The sequence below is a fragment of the Apodemus sylvaticus genome, chromosome 20 (genome assembly GCF_947179515.1).
Source record: "Apodemus sylvaticus chromosome 20, mApoSyl1.1, whole genome shotgun sequence".
NCBI classification, from domain to species: Eukaryota; Metazoa; Chordata; class Mammalia; order Rodentia; family Muridae; genus Apodemus; species Apodemus sylvaticus.
The window spans coordinates 23,239,355-23,264,902 of NC_067491.1; positions in this window are offsets into that span (position 1 = coordinate 23,239,355).

The following is a 25,548-nucleotide window of genomic DNA, read 5'->3' on the forward strand; positions in this document are numbered from 1 at the left end:
GCCTCAGAAAAATAACAGTGGCCCGAGAGGCAGTTCAGCAGCTGAAAGTGCTCTGTTCTTAAAGTTCCCAACATGTCAACCAGCCCTCAGCTCACAGCCTCCTTAACTCCAGCCCAGGGAATCCCTCATCTTCTTAAGCACCAGTTCCATACCACCTGCCCTCTCCCTCCCTCCCTCCCTCCCTCTCCTCTCTCTTATTTCTCTCTCCCCCTCTCCCTCCCTCTTCCTCTTCTCTCTCTTCTCTCTCTCTCCCCCTCTCCCTCCCCCTTCCTCCTCTTCTCTCTCTTCTCTCTCTCCCCCTCTCCCTCCCCTTCCTCCTCTTCTCTTTCTAGTCTTTCTCTCCCCCTCCCTCCCTTCCTCCCTCCCTCCATCCTGTCCTCTCTCCCTCCCTCCCCTCCTTCTCTTCTCTCTCGCCTCTCCCTCCCCCTGCCTCCCTCCCTCAGTCTCCTCTCCTCTCCCTTCTCTCTCTCTCTCTCTCTCTCTCTCTCTCTCTCTCTCTCTCTCTCTCTCTCCTTCTCCCTCTCACACACTAAAATAAATTGAACAACAACAACAGCAGTACTATTTCTTGACTGGACATGTGACTTATGGTAATATCCCAACACTTGAGAGGCTGAGGCAAGAGGCTCATAAGTTCAAGGCCAACCTAGCAAGACTGTGGTTTCATTGTTAGTTGGTTGTTTAAGTACTGATTCCAGAAAACAGTACTGAGTTTTAGCGTTTAGTCAAATACATGTATTTGCATAGAAATCCTTCAAGTCTGACTTAAAAAGCGTATCACTTCTTGTAGCTGGCAGGGATGAGCTTCCTCGGGCAGCACTCTGGGCCATGGTACAAGGCACAGGCCAGCGAAATGCACACGCAGAGTTGGTAAGCGCCGCTGGAGAGACAGGAAGCTTGAGTGGCCCCTGTGCATTTCAATAGATTGGGAGCATATGTTTAATCCATAGAGCGGGGCAGGAAGCTTCCCAGCAAATAAACCGTGTCTCCCAAACACTGAAATGGCAGTGAGAATATAAAGATTAAAAAAAGAGGAAAGTTGTATTCCTTGCGATCAGGCTAGTGATGTTTAGTGACCAGACCGTTGAGGATCTAAACAGAGCAGAATCTTTTAGAATGTTTTCTCCTGCTTCTTAGGGTTCAAAGTTTATTCTGACACCAGAGACAGTTGTTGAGAAATTCATGTAGCTTGATGATGATTGTCTTAGTCAGGGTTTCTATTCCTGCACAAACATCACGACCAAGAAGCAAGTTGGGGAGGAAAGGGTTTAGTTAGCTTACACTTCTGCATTGCTGTTAAAGGCAGTCAGGACTGGAACTCAAGCAGGTCAGGAACCAGGAGCTGATGCAGAGGCCATGGAGGGATGTTCCTTACCGGCTTGCTTCCCCTGGCTTGCTCAGCCTGCTTTCTTATAGAACCCAAGAATACCAGCCCAGGGATGGAACCACCCACAAGGGCCCCCCCCCCCCTTGATCACTAATTGAGAAAATGCCCCATAGTTGGATCTCATGGAGGCACTTCCCCAACTGAAGCTCCTTTCTCTGTGATAACTCCAGCCTGTGTCAAATTGACACACAAAGCTAGCCAGTACAATAATGATGATGACAATGGCATACATATGTGTGTGTGTGTGTGTGTGTGTGTGTATGTATGTGTATGTGTATATATACACACATATATATACCTACATACACAAAAGTGTGGGTGGGAGGTTAACGTATAGTGGTGTGGGTTAGACCCTGGCACCGTGAGCTAGAAGGAAAGCAGCTGAGAAACCATCCAGGAGACGCTGCTGTAAAGCAGACCAGGAGAGACGGCCTCCAGAAGGAAGATGGCTGTAACAGGGAAGGAGCACTGCTGAGCACTGAAGTAGAGAGGAGCTAGGCCAGCGGAGCTTTGACAATAGGAGCAGCTGGCAGGGCGAAGGAGGAATGGTGGTTAGAAATCAGCTCTGAAAAAAGCTCTGTAGTCCTGGCTGTCCTGGAACTCTTTATAGACCAGGCTAGCCTCAAACTCACAGAGATCTGCCTGCTTCTGTCTCCCAAGTATGGAATTAAAGGCATGTGCCACTATGTCTGGCTATGAAATTTTCAAAAAAAAAAAAAAAGAGAGAGAAAACTTTAAAAAGTTATCTTCATACAAAATGCCATCTTTTTGGCAGGCATTGCAAACACAACCTCTCAATAATTATGGCTGTGTGAACTTGGTCTGCCCCAGAATGAACACATCAACAGCCAGGAAAGATCGAAGGACAGTCTGGGGAGCCTTATACCTCACTACTGAACTGTTTCCTACTGGGAAGATTCAGCAAGAGGGGGACTTATTCCTTTTGGCTGTGTACCCGCTGGTCACCACAGCAGGCTGCAATGGCTGGTCCCAACCCGACCATCACATACTGTAACAAAATAAAACCGAAAGTCACAATCTGGTAATGGGAGAGGTAGGTAAGGGGAAAATTCAGAATCTGTATGTTGGCAAAAAATCAGGATGGTATTCAAATAAAGCCCATAGATTTGGAAAAGAATTATGCCTTATTAATACTTTTATGAACGTTCTAAGAAATAGGTGCACTTACACCCATGCATCCTCATATTAAAATGATTGTGATTGTGTGTATCCCCTGGGTTAGCCCTGACTAAGGCCTAATTGATTGCAGGTGTGTCTTCAAAAGGTGAGATTAACAAGCATACACAAGAATATGGCAAGGAAGGCAGAAGATCTTCTATATTCAGGTTGTCTCACTCCATGAAGAATGAGCTAGGTGCTACGGATTCTACCTATGAGGTCCTGTTGAACAACTCTAGTACTTTCCATGGGAAAGGCTGTTGGCGGCCACACTCTATACTATGAACAGCCAGGAGCCACTCAAAGCTGTGTGTAGAAATAAGTATACCACTGTATTTCCCTGTCATTGGTATTTAGGGGTACTGAAGGAATTCGGGAGAAACGGAAGGACTCTGTGGTGGCTTAAATAGGAATGTTCCCCATAGTCTCTGTGGTGGTTTGAATCTGCTTGGCCCAAGGAGTGGCACTACTAGTAGGTGTGGCCTTGTTGGAGGAGGTGTGCCCCTGGAGGTGGGCTCTGAGGTTTCAAATGCTAAAGCCAGGCCCAGTGTCCCTCTTTCTTCCTGCTTCCTGGTGATCCAGATGTAGAATTCTAGAGTCCTTCTTCAGCACCATGTCTGACTGCATGCCACCATGCTTCCTGCTATGACAATAATGTACTAAACCTCTGAACCTGTAAGCCAGCCCCAATTAAACATTTCCTTTATAAGAGTTGCCATGGTCATGGTGTCTCTTCTTGGCCATAGAACTTTGATTAAGACATAATAGAACTTTGAAAAGCCATATTTTGCTGCTACCATTAGCTGTTCCTCTAATCTTTAGATTAATCATTAATCTAATCATCAATCACACATTAGACTCTAATGTATGGCCATGTGTCATAGACCATACATTTTAGTGGATCTTTTTAGTGGACAGAATATACTTTGGCTTCCAGTGCCTATTCTACCAGTTGTTCCTGAATTATCTAATCTTTCTGAATTTCAGTTTGCTCATCTGACAATGTGATTAATATAACCTTGATCCGGGTTGAAGACATGAGCCTGTGGTTAAGATGACTCTCTGTTCCTTCAAAGGACCAGAGTGGTTTTCAGTACTGATGTCAGGACGCTCACAGCTGGCCGTACCTCCAGCTCTGGGGAATCTGATGACCTCTTCTGTACTCCAAAGGTGCCTGTATGTACATATTTACACACACACACACACGCACACACACACACACACACACACAAAATCACACACAATTTTAATAATAATAATTTGAAATCCTGATCAAATATTTTGTTTATAGTAGCTTAATTTATTAAATACTTATATCATTTTGTTGATCTGTTATGGGGTCCTCTTAGATCTCACACAACTCAAATACCAGGTCAATGCAGATGACAAAAAGTTTCTGTAATCAAACCGCTGCTGCTGAGTCAGGGCCACAGAACAGACTTGGGAGCTGAACTGTGACCATGGGCCAGAATTATGCAGAGTATTTAATCTTGAAAGCCGCAAACATCTATGCCAGGTTATTGTTACATTTTTCTACCAATCAGGACTTAGGGATAAGGGCTTTCCTCATGTGGTTCATCTATGTCCACTGACAAAGAACGTAGGCTTTACAGTCCAACCAATCAAAACCATTTGTTCTTTTTTTAAACAATTTTTAAAGATTTATTTATTTATTATATTCAACACAATATATAGTTTTATACCCGTCATAAAAATGATGGACATGTTATTAAATGAATATAAGTAGATAAAGTCTTTCTGTTTGTTTGTTTTGTTTTTAATAGAGCTTAAAATCTTGGCTCTTACTGTGGTACAAACCCAAAATAAGAACAATTTTTAGACATTGGAGTTCATTGTAATAAGGCTGTATTTCAGTGTCCCTCACATCACCAAAGGATTTTCCCTCCATAATAGCTAAGCTAAGAGTTGACAGTTCTGCTGTGCCAAGGAAATAAATTGTAGGAGCGATTATTTGGATACAGATTTCCTGCTCTAGTCAGAGCCTTTTGACTTCAGTAATTGTCATCATTCGCAGTCCGTGGGGAGAAGGTTACATTTATTTAAGAAATGGTGTGTGTATTAAGGTCGTCTATCTGTGAAGTCATTCATCAACTGTTTCAATCAACAGTGGTTCTGCTTGGAGCATGGCACAGACATTAACTGAGGGTAAGATTCTGGTTCATTGGCTGTGATGATTTTGAAAAGCATTCATCTCAGAAAAAGAGTAACTTATAAGGTCCTCTTCTTCAAAATTGATACAATAATTATAAATATCATGTAAAGCATTCAGTCTCACTGTTGTTTGCTTACAAGCCATCTCTCAAATTAATTGTCTACATTTCTTTTGGCTGTATAAGTAATTTTGAAATATGTAAGCTGTTCCGAAAGCCATAGTGTGGTGTAAAAACATCAAATAAACAATCCTACTTATAGAGAGGCTGAGATAGGAGAAGCATGATTTCAAGACCATTATGTGGTACACAGCAAGACACTGTCATGCACAAACAAGCAGAGAGTGTATATGGATTGTACAACATTGGACCAATTTCTCCAATTACCAAATTAGAGAGACCACTGGATGACAGCCAACAACTTTCTAATTCCTCATATTTTTGAAATTCAATTGATTAGGATATGTTGGTAATATTAATTTTCATATTAAGAGATATTAAGGAAAAGTGATTGTTACTTCCTATTATTTTTGTTGTTAGAGGTGGAATTATGTTTGTGTGGGTTTGTCAAAAGATTACTTTCTTGGTTTTTTGAAGGTGTAGTTTCCCTCCTTGTGTTGGTGTTTTCCAACTATTATCCTTTGTAGGGCTGGATTTGTGTAAAGATATTGTGTAAATTTGGTTTTGTCATGGAATATCTTGGTTTCTCCATCTATGGTAATTGAGAGTTTTGTTGGGTAGCATCACAGCCTGGGTTAGCATTTGTGTTCTCTTAGGGTCTGTATGAGCTCTGCCAGGCTCTTCTGGATTTCAGTCTCTGGTGAGAAGTTGTGTGTAATTCTGTTAGGTCTGCCTTTATATCTTACTTGACCTTTTTGCTTTACTGCTTTGAAAATTCTTTCTTTGTTTAGTGCATTTGGTGCTTTGATTATTATGTGTCAGGAGGACTTTTGTTTGGTCCATTCTATTTGGAGTTCTGTAGGCTTCTTTATGTTCATGGGCATCTCTTTCTTTAGGTTAGGGAAGTTTTCCTCTACAATTTTCTTGAAGATATTTACTGGCCCTTTAAGTTGGGAATCTTCACTCTCATCTATACCTATAATTCTAAGGTTTAGTCTTCTCATTGTGTCCTGGATTTCTTGAATGTTTTGGGTTAGGAACCTTTTGCTTTTTGCATTTTCTTTGACTGTTGTGTCAATGTGTTCAATGGTATCTTCTGCACTTGAGATTCTCTTTTCTATCTCTTGTATTCTGTTGCTGTTGCTTGCATCTATGACTCCTGGTCTCTTTCCTAGGTTTTCTAGCTCCAGGGTTGTCTCACTTTGTGATTTCTTTATTGTTTCTAGTTCCATTTTTAGATCCTGGATGATTTTTGTTCATTTCCTTCACCTGTTTGATCGTGTTCTCCTGTAGTTCTTTAAGGGATTTTTGTGTTTCCTTTTTAAGGGCTTCTAGCTCTTTACCTGTGTTCTCCTGTATTTCTTTAAGGGAGTTATTTATGTTCTTCTTAATGTCCTCTATCATCATCATGAGAAGTGATTTTAGATATGAATCTTGCTTTTCTGGTGTGATGGTGTATCCAGGACTTGCCCTGGTGGGTTCTGATGATGCCACCTTGCCTTGGTTATGTTGCTTATGTTCTTACACTTGACTCTCACCACCTGGTTATCTCTAGTGCTACCTACTCTCACTATATCTTACTGGAGCCTGTCCTTCCTGTGATCCTGGTTGTGTCAGAACTCCTCAGAGTCAACCATCTCTGTGATCCTCTTGATTCTGTGATCCTGTGATCCTGGGTGTGTTAGAATGCCTGGGAGTGGAGCTTCCTCTGGGTGTTGTGGGACTGGCTGTGGAGTTTGCACTCAAGGTCTGCTCAAGGCACTGACCCAGAAAGACCGGAAGGAATCCGTGCCACTGGTCTGGTGGAGTTCCTGTGTGCCTGGGTCCTGCTGGTCCCAGTAACTTCCAGTGTTTGCCATTTGTTCTTTTGTAGTTGGGAACAGTCATTGTGTTTTGGAACAAAATGGCAGTATTTAGGACAATTTTCTTTTGCTTGTTCCCAGCAGGTCAATAAATGTTTCCTGAACACATTATTAGTTCCCTACTGCTGCTATAACAAATCATCACAAACTTACTGCCTTGAGATATTATCTTATGGTTCTGGAAGTCCAAAGTTGAGAACGAGTCTGTTATGTTGTTTTATGGTTCGAGGTGCATCCATCATGGCTAAGAAGCCAAGGCAGCAGGAGCTGGAAGAAGTTGATCAAAATGTGTCCAGAGTCAGGAGCTGAAAGCACTGAATGCTGACACCCAGCTCAGGTTCCCCTTTCTGTGCAATCCAGAGCCCAAGCCTAGGGAATGGCGCCGCCCACTTTTAAAGCATGTCTTCCCTCCTTAGCCAAACTAATAAAGATAATCTGTCAGAGTAGGCATGCTTATCTCCCAAGTGACTCTAGATTTCATTAAATTGACAATTGAGACTAATCAATGGAATCTTGCTAGTCTAAAATCAACATTTTAAAAGCCACTCTGAGCTTTCTTCTGGATATTTTCCTGGCTTGCCTCCAAGAAGCCATCACACGACATGGACCTACTCCTCATGTCTTCCCTGATTCTCACACTTGTGCATGAGTATTCTTATAGTTGCATTATGACTATTATAAAATCCCAAACATCCCATGTCAATATTACTAAATTTATTGTAACTTCAAACCCCATTTATCCCCTTAAGATAAGAATATAAGTCACAGCAGAGCAGTGGTGGTGCATGCCTTTAATCTCAGCAGTTGGGAGGCAGAGGCAGGCTGATTTCTGAGTTCGAGGCCAGCCTGGTCTACAGAGTGAGTTCCAGGACAGCCAGGGCTACACAGAGAAACCCTGTCTCAAAAAAAAATACAAGTCACAGGAAAATTAATCTTGCTTCTGCAGAGAAACAGAACCAAATTAGATAAGATTCTATATAAGCCAGGCATGGGATTGCCTGATGATAATTCTCTTTCTGGAAAGATGGAGTCAGGCAGATTCTTGGGGCTCACTGGACCACCAGTCTAGCCAGTGAGATTGAAGCTAGTAAAAGATCCTGTCTCAAAAAAAATATGTGGACAGTGCCTGATTAATAACATCTGATGTGATTCTCTGGTCTCCACATGCATATACACATGTGTACACACACTTTATCACATGTACATGTGTAGATGTGCATGTTCATGCAGCTACACCCACCTATGCTCAGACAGAAGACAAGTCTCTATCTGTGATTTAGATGTTCTTATAAATGTGTGTAAACACATTTAAATGTGTATGTCTATATACACACCCATATATATGTAGCGGAAGAATAAGGTACTATCTAATGTTATCATGGTGTCTAGAAGTCCAAAATATGCCATACAGCTAGTGTGCTGATTAGTTTTTGTCAACGCCAGAAACTAGAATCATCTTAAAAGAGGGAACCTTTAAGGCCTCCATCAGATTGGCCTGTGGGCATGTGTTGATTACCTGTCGGATTTTCTTGATTGATGGTTGATGCTGGGGCACAGGCCAGTATGGCCTTTGCTGCTATAGAGTTGGTGATTCTGGCATGTGAAGGAATGCAGGGAACAAGGCAGCAAGTTGTGTTCTATGACCTCTGCTTCAGTTCCTGTCCCCCAGTCATGGGTTCTAAGCCACATAAGACTTCCTTTCCAAAGATGGTTTTGGCCAGTGTTTTATCCCAGCAGTAGAGAAACAAACCAAGATGCTTACACATATTAAATTATATCTCCCCGAGATGTTCATTTCAGTTCTAGTACAGACACTGTTAATTCTCTTGGATGTCACTGTTTGGAATGTGACATCAATGAAGAAAGAACTGTAGAGTTTATTTAAAGTGAGTACTTTGCTTAGCACCTTCCCGGTCTTTTAAAAGCCATTCTTATCATTGAGAAGGCATAGTGGTACTCCAAGCTTCTAGTGCATTCCTCCACTGTGTATTGATTTATAGCACATTGGAGGAGAATTATCATCACTGCTGCGAAGTGCTGTGCTCTGCTCGCTCAACATGCAAACGCTTCAAATCGCAGCACATTAAGATGTCAACGACCAAAGGGAACATTCTAAAAATAAAGCGATTTTTAAGCATTTTGTAAAATAACTAACTTCCCCTTTCCCAGGGAGCATATACTCTGCACTCCTCAAGCATTGCTTAGAAGACTGTAGGAAACAGAGCCAGTCTTGGAGAAGAGTGTGTTTGCTTTCCTTGAGTCAAACTAGCTTTTCGAGCAACCAGAGCCTTGCTCCACACCAAACTAGACGGATGCACACTTTGTTCACCTTGAGACATCTCGTTCACATTAATGCCAAGCCAATGTTTCTCTAGTATCTGTAGATGTCCCTCATCCTGATTCACCCTCTCACTGCAGAAGGAAGTGTTCAGAGAACTGCTTCCACATAGGAAAAAAAAAAACAGATTTTCTATTTCATTGCTCCAACCACAGCCTTAAATCTAATTTACTACTTCCTTGTCCAATCAGAGCCTTGCATCTCTGAGCTGTCTATGTGTGTAGCATGAAGTACTCTGTTATGTCTGAGGCTTCTAAGGCTAGGAGATTTGATAAAAAAAAAAAAAAAAAAAAAAAAAAAAAAAAAAAAAAAAAAAAAAAAGATAGTCTCTTTTCTGGATGGCCTATGAGAATACTGGTCATGACAAGTCAAGATAATTGAAAGGCCTAACTGTGGGGGTGGGGTGTGAGGATGGGAAGAAGGAGGAGGAGAGAAGAGGAAAGAAGGGGAGAGAGAGAAAGAGAGAGGGAAAGAGAGAGGGAGGGAGGGAGGCAGAGCAATTGGAAGTCAGAGGACAACTTGTGGAAGTTGGTTCATCAGCCCTTATGGGAAATGCCTTAGTCTACTGAGGTATTTATCATTCTGGTTATATTTTTCTCTCCCCCTTTTAAAAAATGAACTCTATTTATTCCACTCAGGACAAAATTATAGGATAATTTGCCTCAATCTCCCAAGAGCTGGAATTCAAGGTACACATCACCAAACCTGACAGAGCTGGACCTTTCTGGTTATATTTTTAAAATCTATTTAAATTTTGTTCTTTAGAGCTGGATGTGGTGGCACACGCCTGTAATCCCAGCACTTGGGAGGCAGAGGCAGGCGAATTTCTGAGTTCAAGGCCAGCCTGGACTACAAAGTGAGTTCCAGGACAGTCAGGGCTATACAGAGAAACCCTGTCTTGAACCCCCCCCCCCCAAATTTTTTTTTGTTCTTTAGCATCCTTGGAAAGATATATTCACATCAGAACTGGGGGCAATATCTGTGTTCTGCTGAACTCATTTGAACATAAAGGTTATAACAGGATTAGAACAAGCCAGAACTGGTCCAACACTGGCTACCACCTAATCTCTATGTCCAGGTCCTGGAAAATGGCTTCACTCCATCTCTGGGCTGCTTCCAGAGCCTTCACAACCTCCTTAGGTTTGAGCATTCTTCCTTCCCGTGCTGGTGCCTTTCAGTCAAGGACTGAAGCATCCATTTGGTCCCAGACTTACAAGTAAGAGACATAAACCACGACCTTGGTAAGACTTGGAGATCCCAGAGTCTTCAACTGGAGTACAGCCTGGATTACTGTTGTATGTAGCTTTTGACATTCCGCCTAAGATCTGGGAATGGACCCCACTACCAACCCCCACCAAGCTTGCTTTGAATACATGGATAAAAGACACACACACACACACACAGGTTGCTCATTTTCATTTTGCCTTCTTGGCACAATTGCTGGCTGCTGCTATCTCTGCCTGGAAAATTTGTCCTTATCAATATTTTTATCTCCCTACCTCCCACCTGACCTAAACTTTAGTCACTCAGATACACCTAGTCCCTGCTAAACATTTCTGACCTCCTGCCTGTAGGAGCGGCCATAGGCCTCCATTCCTCCTGAGATCTCACATGACTGCTTGGTTGATCTCTCTCCAAAGCCTGGCAAACTCTCCTCTCCTCCCTTTCATCTGTCTCTTTTCCTCCAGGAATCCAGAAGTCCTGCCTATTCCTTCAGCCCAGCAATTGGCCTGTGGCTTCTTACTGACAGATCAAGAACCGATCGGGGAACAGGACCTTAGCATCAGCACCGCTCTACAGATTACTTATTGTATGTAAGGGGTTAAGGATCACTCTGGGCGAACAGGACTTCCACAGTTGTATCTGGACTCAGAACAACATGAGATTTTTTTTCAGGGAATTTTTACCCAAAATGGGAGATCTTTACTGGTCAGGTCTGTTTCCATTTTAAGTCCCGTACAACCAACCACTTTCCATCAAACCCTAGGTTAAACATAACCATGTGGTCTTTCACTAGGGGTGAACTCAGTTCATAGGTGAGAGTGAGTGTGAGCTGATTCCCTCCTGTGCTGATTGCTGTGCTATATGAGCAGATTTCATCCTCACATAAACCCTGCAGGGGAGATTTAAAAAAAAAAAATCCCCATTTTACAGATAAAAATCTGGAATTCAAAGGAAAATAAAACTTCAGGATTGCAGAGACTCTAAGTGGAAGGGTAACAATTCAACCCCAATTTTCCCAAATCTAAACTTGGCTACATAACCAGAGACATTTCTATCAGATGATGCATGTGACTGCAGAACATATGTATATGTATACATGTTTATAATTATGAAACGGAGAAAATGGACAATGTGTATGTTGGTTAATATTGTCAACTTGGCAGGATCTAGATCATCTGGGAGACAAACTTCTAGGCTTCTCTATAAGGGAGATTTTTAGATGTAGTTTAGGTGGAAATACTCACCCTAACTACGGACTGTACCATTCCATGGGTTGGGCTGTTAGACTGAATGAAAAGCAGGAGATGAGCTGAGTACCACCGTCCACTGTTTGCAGCTTCCAAACCGTGGGTATAATGTGACCATCTGCCTCATGCTTTTGCTTTCGTGCCTTTTGGGACACGACTGACTGAGCCTTTGAACTGTGAGTCAAACTAAATCCTGCTTTCCTCAAAGTGCTTTGTCATGGCAACAAGGACACAACAACAACTGAGTCACTAATGACACAGGAGTAGAAAAATTAAGCAGAGAGAAGGAAACTGATAAAATACTAGAAAGTTTTTTAATTTAATTTTAATTTTAATTTTAATTTTTAGTTTTATTTATTTATTTATTTATTTATTTATTTATTTATTTATTATCTTTTTCCAGTCCTGATTGCTCCAGCCCACTCACCCTGGCCATATTTATTTCATATATGTGGGTACACTGTCACTGTCTTCAGCCACAGCAGAAGACAGCATCAGATCCTACTACAGATGGTTGTGAGCCACCATGTGGTTTCTGGGAATTGAACTCCTGGAAAGTTTTTTAAAATGACCAAAAAAATTATTATACGCATTGAAAAGTAGCCTTGCCCCAATAGTGCCAGGGCCAGAGAAAAGATTATCAAATTTGAAGATATCACCAAATTAAACACAAAGAAGAAAGAGATTAAAATGAAACAAACAACAATAAAAAAAAAAAAGACCACATCAGCTGTGACCCTGGGACCATACAAATACTCTAAAACATGAAACTAGAGCCCCAAAGGAGAGAGGAAGGAGAAGGGACCTCAGCCAACCATAGGTAAAATAAAATGAAAGGAACATTGCTCCTGGAGCCAAGCTGCAGTATGGGGGTGGGGCAGATGGCAGAACCACAGGAGAATGCTCTAAAAGGGTTGTCTACAAAACAATACACAATAAAGACGTTTTCAGATAGGTAAGAAGCAGTGGACAATTGTTGGCAGCTGAACTACAGTAGAAGATGGTCCAAGGGATTCTTCATTGTAAAGGGAACTGATCTTTTTTACAGGTGGACAAAGGTATTTAGGAATTTAAAGGAACCCAGCACACCTTTTTACTACTCAGTTCATACCTACATATATATCACATGTGCTTATATATTCCATATATGAATATATGTGCATATATATATATGTGTGTATGTGTGTGTGTGTGTGTGTTGTGTATATATGCAGGTATGTAAGGAAAGAGTGCATGTTCTTGCCAGTAAAACTGTTGATAAATATTATATAAAATAAGGTCCAACATTTAAGGACAAGAAAAATCCAAAACCCACGGGGTACTTTAAATAATGTTCCAGGAGTATATGGGACCATTGTGAATTCAGCTGGGATATTAGCACGGTCCTTTCCAGGCTGGAATTCCGACTTCCAGATGGGAGGGGCTCCACCCCCAGCACATTCCTACTCCCCGAATTCTGTGAAAGGGTCTGTTCCTTTTTCTCACATTAACACTGTTCAGATCTTAGCCTGTGATTTGTTTCCTCCCTGCTCCAGTAGGAGCCTTTATCTCAATTCAGAGAGAGAGCTCCTGTCTGTCTATCTGTCTGCTGTCTGTCTTCTGTCCTTTGGTAGCACTTTTCTTTTGGTAACATCAGCAATGCCTTTCCTTCAGAAGGGCATCATTTCTACTCTGCACACCATATGGGTTTGTACGGAGCTGTCAATCATACTACTCAAATCGTTTGGCCTAAGGATTGAGGTACAGGGTAGGCGGGGCCAGTCAGAGTAAACCACATCCTCTTGGCTGGTCTAGGGTTAAGTGATAACAAGTCACTCAGACAATTCCCTGGAAAAATTTGAAAGTGAAATGGGAAGTGTGACATCTTCTAGAAGATGCTAGAATCTTCTGGATTGCTAGGAGATCAAGCTTGCTAGCAGATGGGGAAGCCCATCTGTTCCAGAAGACAATGAGGCCAAGCAAAAGTAAAAGAGTGTGAGAATTAAGACAAGAGACACATCTCTGCAGATGCTGAGTCCCAGATAGAATTTCCAAGCCCTTTGGAAAGAGGGAGGAACGGCTGGAGAGAGGACTCAGTGGTTAAGAGCCCTGTCTGCTCGTTCAGAAGACCCAGGTTCAATTTCCAGCACACACAACTGTCTATAACTCCAGATTCAGGGGATCTAGCACCCTCCCACAGACATACACGCGGACAAAATACAAATGCATAAGAAACAAAAATAGAACCCTAATTTTAAAATATAAAAGAATTTCCAAGATCTATAACCTTTCTGGTCTGCAGAAGTCTTCCCTCAACTCTGCCTCTCCAATATTCTTATAATAGTAAACAAATGGTACCACAGATATGCAAATAACTGAATTGAACCTTCTATGTCCCTTCTGCTAATCCTCTTCTTGCTGCCCAAAGGAGTAAAGAAAGAGACGTCAACCCAATTTACTACCAGATGGTGTCATTTTTAGTTAATGGTCATGGCGATGGTAGTGGCAAGAATATCAGTATTTCCATAAGATTTCCTGTGATAGAATCATCAGCTGTAACCTCTGTGACTGGATGTCTATCCCTCTAGGTCTGTAAAGGAAAGATTCTTTGGGTATTCACAGCTCTGAGATTGAAGGTAGGCTCAGTGATTCAGGAAAGTCGATGTCACATGCTGTGATGGATAGATACACAATGAGAAATTCTGAGAACAGGAACATGCTATTTTGTGCAGATTTTGAGAGAGTCTTACTCAAGGCAAAACATTTTATAGGCAAGTACTCTGTTATTAGAAATAATGAAATCCTTTTTGGTCTGGCTGTGTGGTTCTAGTTGAACGTGTGTGGTGCTTTCCTTACATCATGCAAGGAAATGGGGCTTCTATGCCCACAGAGGCAGCTCAGGAGCCCAATCAGGCAGGATTTTCCTTTTCCTTTTCCTTTTCCTTTCCTTTCCTTTCCTTTCCTTTCCTTTCCTTTCCTTTCCTTTCCTTTCCTTTCCTTTCCTTTCCTTTCCTTTCCTTTCCTTTCCCTTTCCTTTCCCTTTCCTTCCTTTCCCTTCCCTTCCCTTCCCTCCTCCTCCTCCTCCTCCATCTTCTCCTCCTCCTCCTCTTCTTCTTTTCTCCTCCTTTTCCCCCCTCTCCCTCTTCCTCATGCTCTCCCTCTTCTTCCTCCTCCTCCTGATCCTCCTCCTCCTCTGCCTCACAAGTCCTTACATGCTTTGGGGACCTGATACATTTTCCTTCAGGGATTCTTCCATCTAACATTCAATCTTGAGCCATCCACGTATTCATATCTATATTTAAGGAATGCCCCCCACATGGCAATTGTCACAGGGCTAGCTGAATCTAAGGCAGATGTGAAAGCAAATAGCTATGCAGTGCAGATTCGTGGAGCAGAGCCCTGATGTTTTAGGGCTATGCATTTTTTTCCACAGCATCTCAGTGTTTGCTGCCATCTTCCTCCCCCAGACTTTTACAGGATCACAGGGGGCATAGTTCAGCCTCCCAGCCAGAAGTATAACCTAGTATCTCACACCTTCCTCACCTATTTACAAGCCAGGAAGCTCACTTCTCCCCAGCACAACGTATGATGCTTTCCTCTTCAGGCACAGCATATTAGCTTATCCAGGGAAAATAAAGACTCCAAATAAAGGCTTCTTCTAAGGGTAAAGATAGGAACTGGGAAAAATTCCACATAACTGATCCTGTAAACTAGTTTCTACTGGCCTACTAAAGATGGCATTAGAAGAACAATATTGTTGAGACTTGAAGCCAAGATATAGATACAGCCTCCCTACTGACTACTAAAATTATAATTCTGTACAATTCGCTTGACCACTTAATATAAAATAGAATTTTGTTACTTGTTTAATACTCATAGTATGTATAAATAGAGTCAAAAGTGAGTCTTTCTTGAAACAATCTCACTCTTTAGCCCAAGCTGGGCCAGATTCCCGTTAGCTCAAGATGGCCTCAAATTCACAGTGATCCTTCTTCAGCCTCCTGTGTTTTAGAATTATAGGCCTGGGGCACCAAGCTTGGTTCACATCTCACACTGAAATTACCCTGTTACACATAGTGCTCTTCACTTCCATTTATTAGCATTCTAAAATACCACCTATTATAAGGGTAGATTGTAGATTTTTATTACTGGCTCAATTTACAGCAAAAAACTTCAATTTTATTTTTTGTAGTTTTTTTAAATGCATGTGGTATATGTGTGAGTTTATGTATACATACACACATGCATGTGTGTGTTGGGGGGCAAATGTCTTCTTCAATCACTTTCCTTGTTATGTTTTGAAATACTAACTCTGGGACTCACTGACTTGGCTAGGTTGGCTGGTCAGTTATCTCCAAGGATCCACCTGTCTCTGCCTCCCTGGTGCTGGGCTTACAGCTGTGCACAGCTGTGCCCAGCTTTTATGTGGTTCTGGGGATCCAAATGCATAGCTTCAGGCTTGCACAGCAAAGACGTACTGTCCCCATAGTTTCCTTAGCTTTAATAGAGTTTCATGCTGTAGTGTGAGTTGGATAGTATTACAACATTGAGATCAAATTTGCTGGGGACAGCAATGACAAGGACTGCCTGCAGCAGGCTGGGAGGGAGACATCTCAGAAGCCCGCAGTAGCTCCTTATAGAAAAGGGTGGTGTTTGGGACCCTGAGAAGCAGGAGGCACATCCCTCTAGGGGACCCGCCATCTGAAATAAGGGACTGTCTGCAGTAGGCCTGGATGGAGACATCTTCAGTAGCTCACAGCAGCTCTTTGTAACAATAGTTGTTCCCATTTCTCCTAACCTTAGCCCTTGACAATGGCTGGCTGTATAGATTTCATCTGTGCGTGACTGTTTTTCAGTTGGTCTTGATTATATCGGACTTTCTTACTTCTTTCTCCTTCTCTGGCAAATTCTGTGAAACTAGATGTTCCCTGATGTAATGATTCTTAAACAATTAAAAATTGAGGCATGGGGCACAGCACAGCACAGCACAGCACAGTCCTAATGGCCAGGTGCATGCTGTGTGTTCTCATCTTAGAAACAATGCGATAACTGCACAATGGTAGTTCCAGATTACTGCTTGACTTGCAAAGAAAGTTTGACAAAATTATTAGAAAATGAATTAAAGCCAACATTGGGACCCCAAAGAAAGAAAAAACTATTAAAGTTATGAAATAAGTTCTGCACAACATTTGAGAGTGGTTCCTGGATAAGCACGTATGGAATATGTTAAATCTTAGATTAGTAAAACTAAGTCAAAGCACTTGGACTTGTATGAGAGTCACTGTATGCAATGTGTAGAAGTGGAAAGCTGGGGAAACTATGGACTTAAGGGTTAACTTGATTCTTTCTGGCCACTGCCTGGCAGCTTTGCCCATGTCATTTATCATTAGAGCTTTACAAGGAAATGCAAGTAGCTGGCCTCGGAGCTCTGAGCTCTGAAGTAAAATACTTAAAGTTTAAATAATGATAAGTTTGCAATTATTATTATTTTGGCTATAGGCCTGGGAATAGGGAAGCTTGAAACTTTTGGGACCAATTGTAATTCTTGATTCTTTGTGGGACTTAGTTATTTTTTGAATTTGATTTGGCAACAATTATACAATGTCTTCTTTTAAATCTACTTTTGGAATATCAATAAAAGACTGGGACAAGAAGAAGGCAAAAGAGAATGCAGAGAGAATAGAGAGAGAAAAGAGAGAGAATAGAGAGAGAATGCAGAGAGAATAGAGAGAGAATGCAGAGAGCATGAGAAGAGCTTGTGAAGAGTGAGTGAAGAGAGAATGTGAGTTGTCTGTGAAGTGTGTGTGTGTGTGTGTGTGTGTGTGTGTGAGGAGAGTGCATGTGGTGTGTGTGAGATGTGTGTGAGGAGTGTGTATGTGAAAGGAGAGTGCATGTGGTGTGTATGTGAAGAGTGGGTGTGTGAGTGAAAGCAGAGTGCATGTGGTGTGTTTGTGAGATGTGTGTGAAGAGTGTGTGTGAGTGAAAGGGGAACACACAGAAGTGTGTATGAGCAAGAGAGTGCAAGAAAAGCACACAGGAGAAAAGCAGAGTGCGCAGGAGAATGCAGAGTGTGCAGGAGAATGCAGTATGTGCACAGGAGAATGCAGAGTGCTCAGGAGAATGCAGTATGTGCAGGAGAATGCAGAGTGCGCAAGAGAATTCAGAGTGTGCAGGAGAATGTAGAATGCGCAGGAGAATGCAGAGTGTGAAGGAGAATGCAGACTGTGCAGAATGCAGTATGTGCAGGAGAATGTAGAGTACGCAGGAGAATGCAGAGTACGCAGGAGAATGCAGAGTGTGCAGGAGAATGTAGAGTGTGCAGGAGAATACAGAGAATACAGGAGAATGCAGAGTGCGCAGGAGAATGCAGAGTGCGCAGGAGAAAGCAGAGTGAGCAGGAGAATGCAGAGTGTGCAGGAGAATGCAGAGTGTGCAGGAGAATGCAGAGTGCGCAGGAGAATGCAGAGTGCGCAGGAGAATGCAGAGTGTGCAGGAGAATGCAGAGTGTGCAGGAGAATGCAGAGTGCGCAGGAGGATGCAGAGTGCACAGGAGAATGCAGAGTGTTCAGGAGAATGCAGAGTGTGCAGGAGAATGCAGAGTGCGCAGGAGAATGCAGAGTGCACAGGAGAATGTAGAGTGTGCAGGAGAATGCAGAGTGCGCAGGAGGATGCAGAGTGCGCAGGAGAATGCAGACTGTGTACAGCCTCGAGCTCCAAGCGAGTGAGCAAGAGAGAAAGAGAGCAGAGAGTGAGAGAGAAGAGAAACTTTAAGCCTTGAAAAATTGCCTGTCAGCTTGCACCCAAAAAGTAGCCTGTGTATATTTATTATGCACCTTCCAGATATCCCTGCTTCCAGTTGAGAACTCCGATCATGTATCGAGGCTGGACCCTGGCATAAATTAAACATATATTTTGTTATAAAAGCAGCAGGTATTTATGTAAATGTTGCTGCTAGTAGACAAGCTGGGGGTGGGGTGGGGGTGGGAATCCGAGCACTATGACATCAGACGTGGAGCAACAGGATTTGGAGTTTGTCCTGCTAGGTTTCGATCTTGCTTTGGGTCTGTATTTCCTTCCTTTGGAATGGCAGTGTACACTGAGCCTATATGTGTTGGATGCATGTAATTTGATTTTTGACTTTACAGGACAGTGACTTGAGTCTTAGAAAATACTTTGACTTCTGGCTTTTTCTTTCTTTCTTTCTTTCTTTCTTTTCGTTCTTACTTTCTTTTTGTTTTCTGTTTGTTTGTTTGTTTTGGGTGTTGTTGTTGTTGTTGTTGTTTTATGAGCCAAGATTTCTCTGTGAAGAAACCTACTCACTTTGTAGACCAGGCTAGCCTTGAACTCAGAGACCTACTTGTCTCTGCCTCCATAGTTCTGAGATTAAAGGCATATGCCACTATGCCTGGCTAAGTTTAGACTTTTAAACTTGAGGATAAAAGACTATGGGAACTTACTATAACTTTGCGTTATAATATTGCCATGAGCTTCTGAGGAAATGGGTGGGATGTGGCGGACTGAATGAGAATCATCACCATCCGGTCACATGCTTGAATACTTGGTCCTTAGTTGGTTGAACTGTTTGGGAAGGAATAGGAGGCGTGGCCTTGTTGGAGTAGGTGTCACTGGGGGTGGGGCTTGAACTTCAGAAGACAGATGCCATTCCCAATGAGCTCTCTGCCTCCCCCTTGTGGATCAAGATGTGAGCTCTCAGCTGCTGTTCCAGCTACCTGTTTCTGCGCCCTCACAATGAACTCTAACCCTCTTGAAACCATAGCCGAATTAAGCTTTTCTTTCTTTTTCTTTCTTTCTTTCCTTCTTTCCTTCTTCCTTCCTTCCTTCCTTCCTTTCTTCCTTCCTTCCTTCCTTCCTTCCGTTCTTTCCTCCTTTCTTTCTTTCTTTCTTTCTTTCTTTCTTTCTTTCTTTCTTTCTTTCTTTCTTTCTTTCTTTCTTTCTTTCTTTCTTCTTTTGGCCATATTGTTTTATCACAGCAACAGAAAAGTAAGATAAATTATCCTTTTATTTCTTCTCATTTAAACTCTACTCCCCCCCATAGATTTGGTGGCTAATACCTGTAATCCCAGCCCTAAGAGGACTGAGGCAGCTGTGAGCTTCGTCAGCACAGGCTATATCGTAAGTTCCAGGCCTGTCCTGGGTACACAGAGAGACCCCATCTCAAACAGGAGAACAAGCAAGCAAACTGGAAGTCTGCTTTTCAGAAGCCAACAGCATTTCTCTGTCATTTGTCACGTTTAATCCTATACAGAATTCGCCCCTCCCACGCAGTCTTATAGCCAGCTTTCCCCACCTAACACTCTGCCCTTGCTATGCAGCAATTTCACAGCATAAATTTCCTATACTAAACTGTTTCCCTGCTGAAATACTATTAGGGTGATTTTAGATTTTTACTGTGACAAGCTGTCATAATAAATAACTTTGTAATATAAGCTCTTTCATGCTTGTGTGCTGAATCTGTATATTTCTAGAAATGGAATTTCTAGGTCAAAGAAACAGATATGTTTGAAATTTAAATAAATACTACAAAAATGCCATCCAAAGAGCTTATGCTAACTTGAATTTTTACCAGCAGTATGCATCTGAGAGGTTCTGTTCTTAACCTTTGCCAAGCGGTTAGTAAGATACAGCATACTATTATTGTTTTAATACGCATTTCCGTAATCCGTAATTGATACGCATATCAATCCTGAATGATAAAGTAATTCAGTACTTTATCATTCATGCATAAACTGTTTTTATTTCTTTTTCTCTGAACTATATTTTTATGGCTGAATTTTTTTTTTAATATATGTATTGCAGATCACTTCCAGGGAATAATATACATGTTTTTGAATTTCATACTGACTTCAGGAGTTTTTAACGCATGTCATTGAATTTAGAATTAGGTTGGCAGTAAGGTCATATATAATGGATTTTTCACACAAGAAAATATACTCAGTTCACATTGGTCCCCAGGGAGTCTTCTCTTTCCCACAATGCAAAGCTGTAGTCTACTTACCTCCTCACTGTTGTTCTTAATATCCAGGAACTGCAGTCCCAGATTCACATTCTTTTAAAATTTACCACCTTTCCAAAAATACTATGTATAAATATGGTTTTATCGTAGCCTTGAGACTCAAAAATATGAGAATTTTTGAGAAGGGTTTGGCTGAATCCCAACGACATACAGCAGCTTTCGAGAGGTTACATAAGAAAGAAGACTCGAAATGTGTTGCCACGTGAGTGTCAGACTGAAAAGCTGGGGTTGGTCCAGATCTCGAGCGCAATTGAGAAAGAAACAGCCAAGGGGAAAATCTCCAGTAGTGGGGGTGGGGTGGGGTGAGGGTCGGGGTGGGGTGGGATGGGGGAGCCTGAACGCTGGAGCGCCCTCTGAGTGGGGATCAAAAGAAGGTCCTATTTAGGGTTTCTTTAAAACCACGATGAATACATCTCCAACACGGTCAAGTCTGAGTGTGACAAACCACTGGTTTCAGTTTTCATGTGTGTTGGTGGTGACAGGTTTTGTAGCGAACTTCCAACGAGCCTGACTCAAACTAGCTGTGGCTAAAAAAAGATTCCCTGGATTATGTAAAAGGAAGTTAGGGTATTAACCATGTTGGAGATCAGTGACTAGAGCTGGCTCCTTGGGGCTCTCTTCTATCTTCCAACTCTCACCTGCCATTTTCTGAGCGCGAGTTTGTTTCCCTCTCAACTTTAAGACTCGGCTATGAAGCAACAAACAGAAGTTAGGAGACGCCTTAAATACTTTGAAATAGTTAAAAAAAAAATACCATCTGTAATCTTTCTTTTGTTTGATACAGATTTATTACTAAATTTATTTCCAGAGAACTAGCTCTCTGTTGCCTTCACTTATACCAGGGATTCCTTCATTTTTGCCCTCTACACCTGGGAAATTTTAGTGGAACTCTGGATGTATAGTTATATGAAATTGGTAGACAAATCAAATACTGCTGATAAATCATAAAGAAATTTATTCTGAAGCAATTCTTTGCCAGCTGTGGTAGTGCATACCTTTAATCTCAACACTTGGGAGGCAAGAGGCAGGCAGATCTATGTGACTTTGAGACCAGCCTGGTCTACAGAGTAAGTTTCAGGACAGCCAGGGCTACACAGAGAAACCCTGTCTCGAAAAACAACTAACTCCATTCTTTGGTACATAAGCAATATTTCCCATTCTTTAGAGGTGAAAGAAAGTTTCCATTCTAATGACATGGTAACATTTGTCTAACAGACTACAATCCGAATGCAGTTATTTGACATGTGCTGGGGAAGGTGGTTACTGTGTTTCCATCTTTGTCCATTATCATCTAACACTTGACCTGATAGCAGCTGAAGCACAGGTATCCTGAACCTGGACTAAGCTGCTTTGAGCAGCACTGTGTAGTGGAGGAACAAAGGGCACAGTTTGTGTGTTGAGACTTATACCCCTTGGTCTTGAATTAACATTTGATCACTGTGGGTTCAGAAACCTTTGACGCTTACCAAATTCTTCCCAGTCACCACATTGAGTCACGTGATCCCATGTGGCGTTGAGATCCTCAGTTTGAGAAACTTATACCTAAATGACTTTCTTGATGGGTTTTCAGCCTCTTTCCAAATGGGAGCACTATAGTAAATCCCAGGATATGTAGAATTTTTAATATTAGAAAGAAAAATTCTAATGCCTGCCTATATCTATGAGATCAATCAGGATTCATGATCAAAGTACAACTTTCTTTAGAAAAATAGATGCCTTGGGGGAAAGAACTCTTCTAAGCAGACTATCCTGAATTATTAAAGGAAAAGACAGTGATAGCTCAAAACCTGCCCTTGGTTTGTTCCCCTCTCAAACATACATATACCATCTTCTCTGTGACAGGAAGCCTTTTGCTGGGTGCTTAAGACAGATATACATAGAGCAATACATACATACATACATGTATAGATTCATATTTGTATACATATCCAGATGAAAATGTATGTTAAAAATTTAAGTTTCATTTGGACATAATTTCACAGTATCCATACAAAAAAATCTATCAAATATCCTTCATGTCTTCTTTTTTCCCCTTCAAATTCTAAAAGTTTTACTGTCACTCTCTATTGATGTTCTTTTCTTTCTTTCTTTCTTTTCTTTCTTTTTCTTTTTCTTTTTTTTTTTTTTTTTTGGTTTTGGTTCTTTTGATTTTTGGATTTAGTTTTTTTCCGAGACAGGGTTTCTCTGTGTGGCTCTGGCTGTCCTGGCTGTAGACCAGGCTGACCTCGAACTCAGAAATCTACCTGCCTCTGCCTCCCAGAGTGCTGGGATTTAAGGCATGCGCCACCACTGCCCCCAGTGAGATGATGTTCTTTATGCCTAACATACCATGGTACATTCTCATAAAAACAAGAACCTTTCAAACTATCCACAATAGAACAAATCAGGAAATAAACATCAATTCAAAATACATTGTTTAAGCTATAGATTATAATCAGACTTTGCTTATTGTCCCAAATGTTTGTTTCAGCAAAACAATATCCAGGCTCAATATCACATTTACCTTTTTTTTTTTTTTTTTTGGTTTTGGTTTTTTGGATTTGATTTTTTCGAGACAGGGTTTCTCTGTGTAGCCCTGGCTGTCCTGGAACTCACTCTGTAGACCAGGCTGGCCTTGAACTCAGAAATCCGCCTGCCTCTGCCTCCTAGAGTGCTGGGATTACAGGTGTGGTGCCACCACCGCCCAGCCACATTTACTTTTTGTTTAGCTAACTCCCCAGATTTTGTCTTTCAGAACAGTCACATCTGGGGGAGGGGGAGCAGGAGTAGAGGGCATAAATTTTGTCCCTTAATTTGTTTGCCAGACATTTCTTCCTGCGCAGATTTGGGATCTGGCTTTTGGCAGGAGCACCACGGAAGTGCTGTCTTCTTCTCAGGGCTCACAGCACCAATCTATTCCCTGTTTCTATTTTTAATATGTTCAGCATCTAAGATATGTGTCAGGCATAAAGAATAACAGCCAGGGTGTAGTCTGTTAATACAGTAAGGAAGACGTGCATGTGAGCCTAACTGATTTCTTCCTTGTATTTTTTGCCCTTCTCCCCACCTTTTGCTGTGCCCTTGATGGCATAGCAACTGTGCTCTGACATCATTTTGCCTCAAGTGGATGGAGTATCTCTTGCATTTTACACTGTGTCATCTTTGACAGAACATGACATGCCTGGTGAAACTTGTCTACTTCCTTTCTGTGCAGGCATACAGTGGCTGGAGGGGTTGCCACTGTACTACCTCTCACAATGGCAGCATGGAATTGGTCCTCTTCTATGCCACCTGCTTCTGACACTTTTGAGGCACAGTCTATACAAGTATTCAGAGGTTCCCAGCACGACCAGCCTCCAGGTGCCCAGTGAAACACATCCATTGGAGTTCTTTCTTGAGTTCTATTTACCTTTCGCTACTATTGTTCTTTTCAATCATTTCCCAAAGTGAACTACTTCTATGAAAACCCGTGTATCAGATTCTGGCTTGTGGAGAGACTAAGACATTGATAGTAAACGTAGCCTCGAAGGCAGACTTCCCTGCCCTACCTAAGTCAGATTCTAGTACTAATGTCTCATGGGTCAGAATTCCTTCCACTGCTGGTAGAAAACACGTGTAGGTAACCCTGTCTCAGTCTTGTCACTAAGACTTTCATTGACAAATTATTGGGATACGGTATAGGTTCAAAAGTGTGGTGTTTGAACCAGAATGGTCCCCACAGGCTGATATATTTCATTGCCTAGTCATCAGGGAGTGGTACTATTTAAATGGATTAAAAGGATTAGGAGGTGTGGCCTTGTAGGAACTATGTCTCTGGGGGCTGGGCTTTAAGGGTTCAAAAGCCCATTACAAGCCTAAAGTTTTTGTCTCTCTCTCTCTGTCTGTCTCTGTCTCTCTTTGTCTCCCTATAACTATCTGTCTGTCTGTCTCTCTCTCTCTCTCTCTGTCTCTGTCTCTGTCTGTCTCTGTCTCTCTTTGTCTCCCTATCACTGTCTGTCTGTCTGTCTGTCTCTCTCTCTCTCTCTCTGTCTGTCTCTGTCTCTCTTTGTCTCCCTATCACTGTCTGTCTGTCTGTCTGTCTGTCTGTCTCTCTCTCTCTCTCTCTCCCCCCGCCTCTGGATCTGGATGCAGCCCTTAGTTACTGCTCCAGCACCTGTCTGCACGACGCCATGCTCCCGCCATGATGATAATGGAATGAATCTCTGAAACTGTAAGCCAGCCCCCAATTAAATGCTTTCTTTGGGAAGAGTTGCCTTGGTCATGGTGTCTCTGCACAGCAACAGAACAGTGACTAAGACAAATAGGGACATCTTTGAGCATTTTGAAGGTACAAATAACTATGAGACCTATGGACTGGCCTGCTTTTGACAAGGAAGCATTTAGATTAAAAAGAAAAATGGGCTCAAGGAGCCAGTTTTTAGTTCTGGGCCGGCCATGAAAAAAAACAGAAAAGCTCTATTTTAGTTTTATTTCTGTTATAAAAATATCTTGATAACAAGCAATTTAGGAGAGTAAAGGGTCTGGTGGTCATCTCACAGTTCCAGGCTTATAGTCCATTATTGCTGGGAAATCACAGTGGTAGGAACCTGAAGCAGCTGGCTCTATCATCTCTATAGCCGAGAGCAGGGAGACATAAAGGCAGGCTGGCTGCCTGGGTGCATGAGCTAGCTTGATTTTCTACTCTTAGACAATTCAGTGTCCCCTGCCTAGAGATTGGGGGCTGCCCACAGTGGGCTCTGTCTCCTCAGATCAATCAGCCTGAGATAGTCCCCCGACCTATACGTCCACAGGCCAAACCAATGTAGACAATTGGTCATTGAGCCTCTCTTCCCAGGAGATTTTAAGTTGTGTAAAGTTGGCATTTAAAGCTAACCATTACAGCCTCTGTGCAGCATTTAAAGAGGCTTGTATTCTGTATCTATAGAGCAAACTGTGTTAGCAGTCAGACCCAAGACTGAACAACATGGTAGTGGAACTACCAAGGAGACAAAATGGACAGTCCAGAGAAGTTGTCTATATCAAAATCCA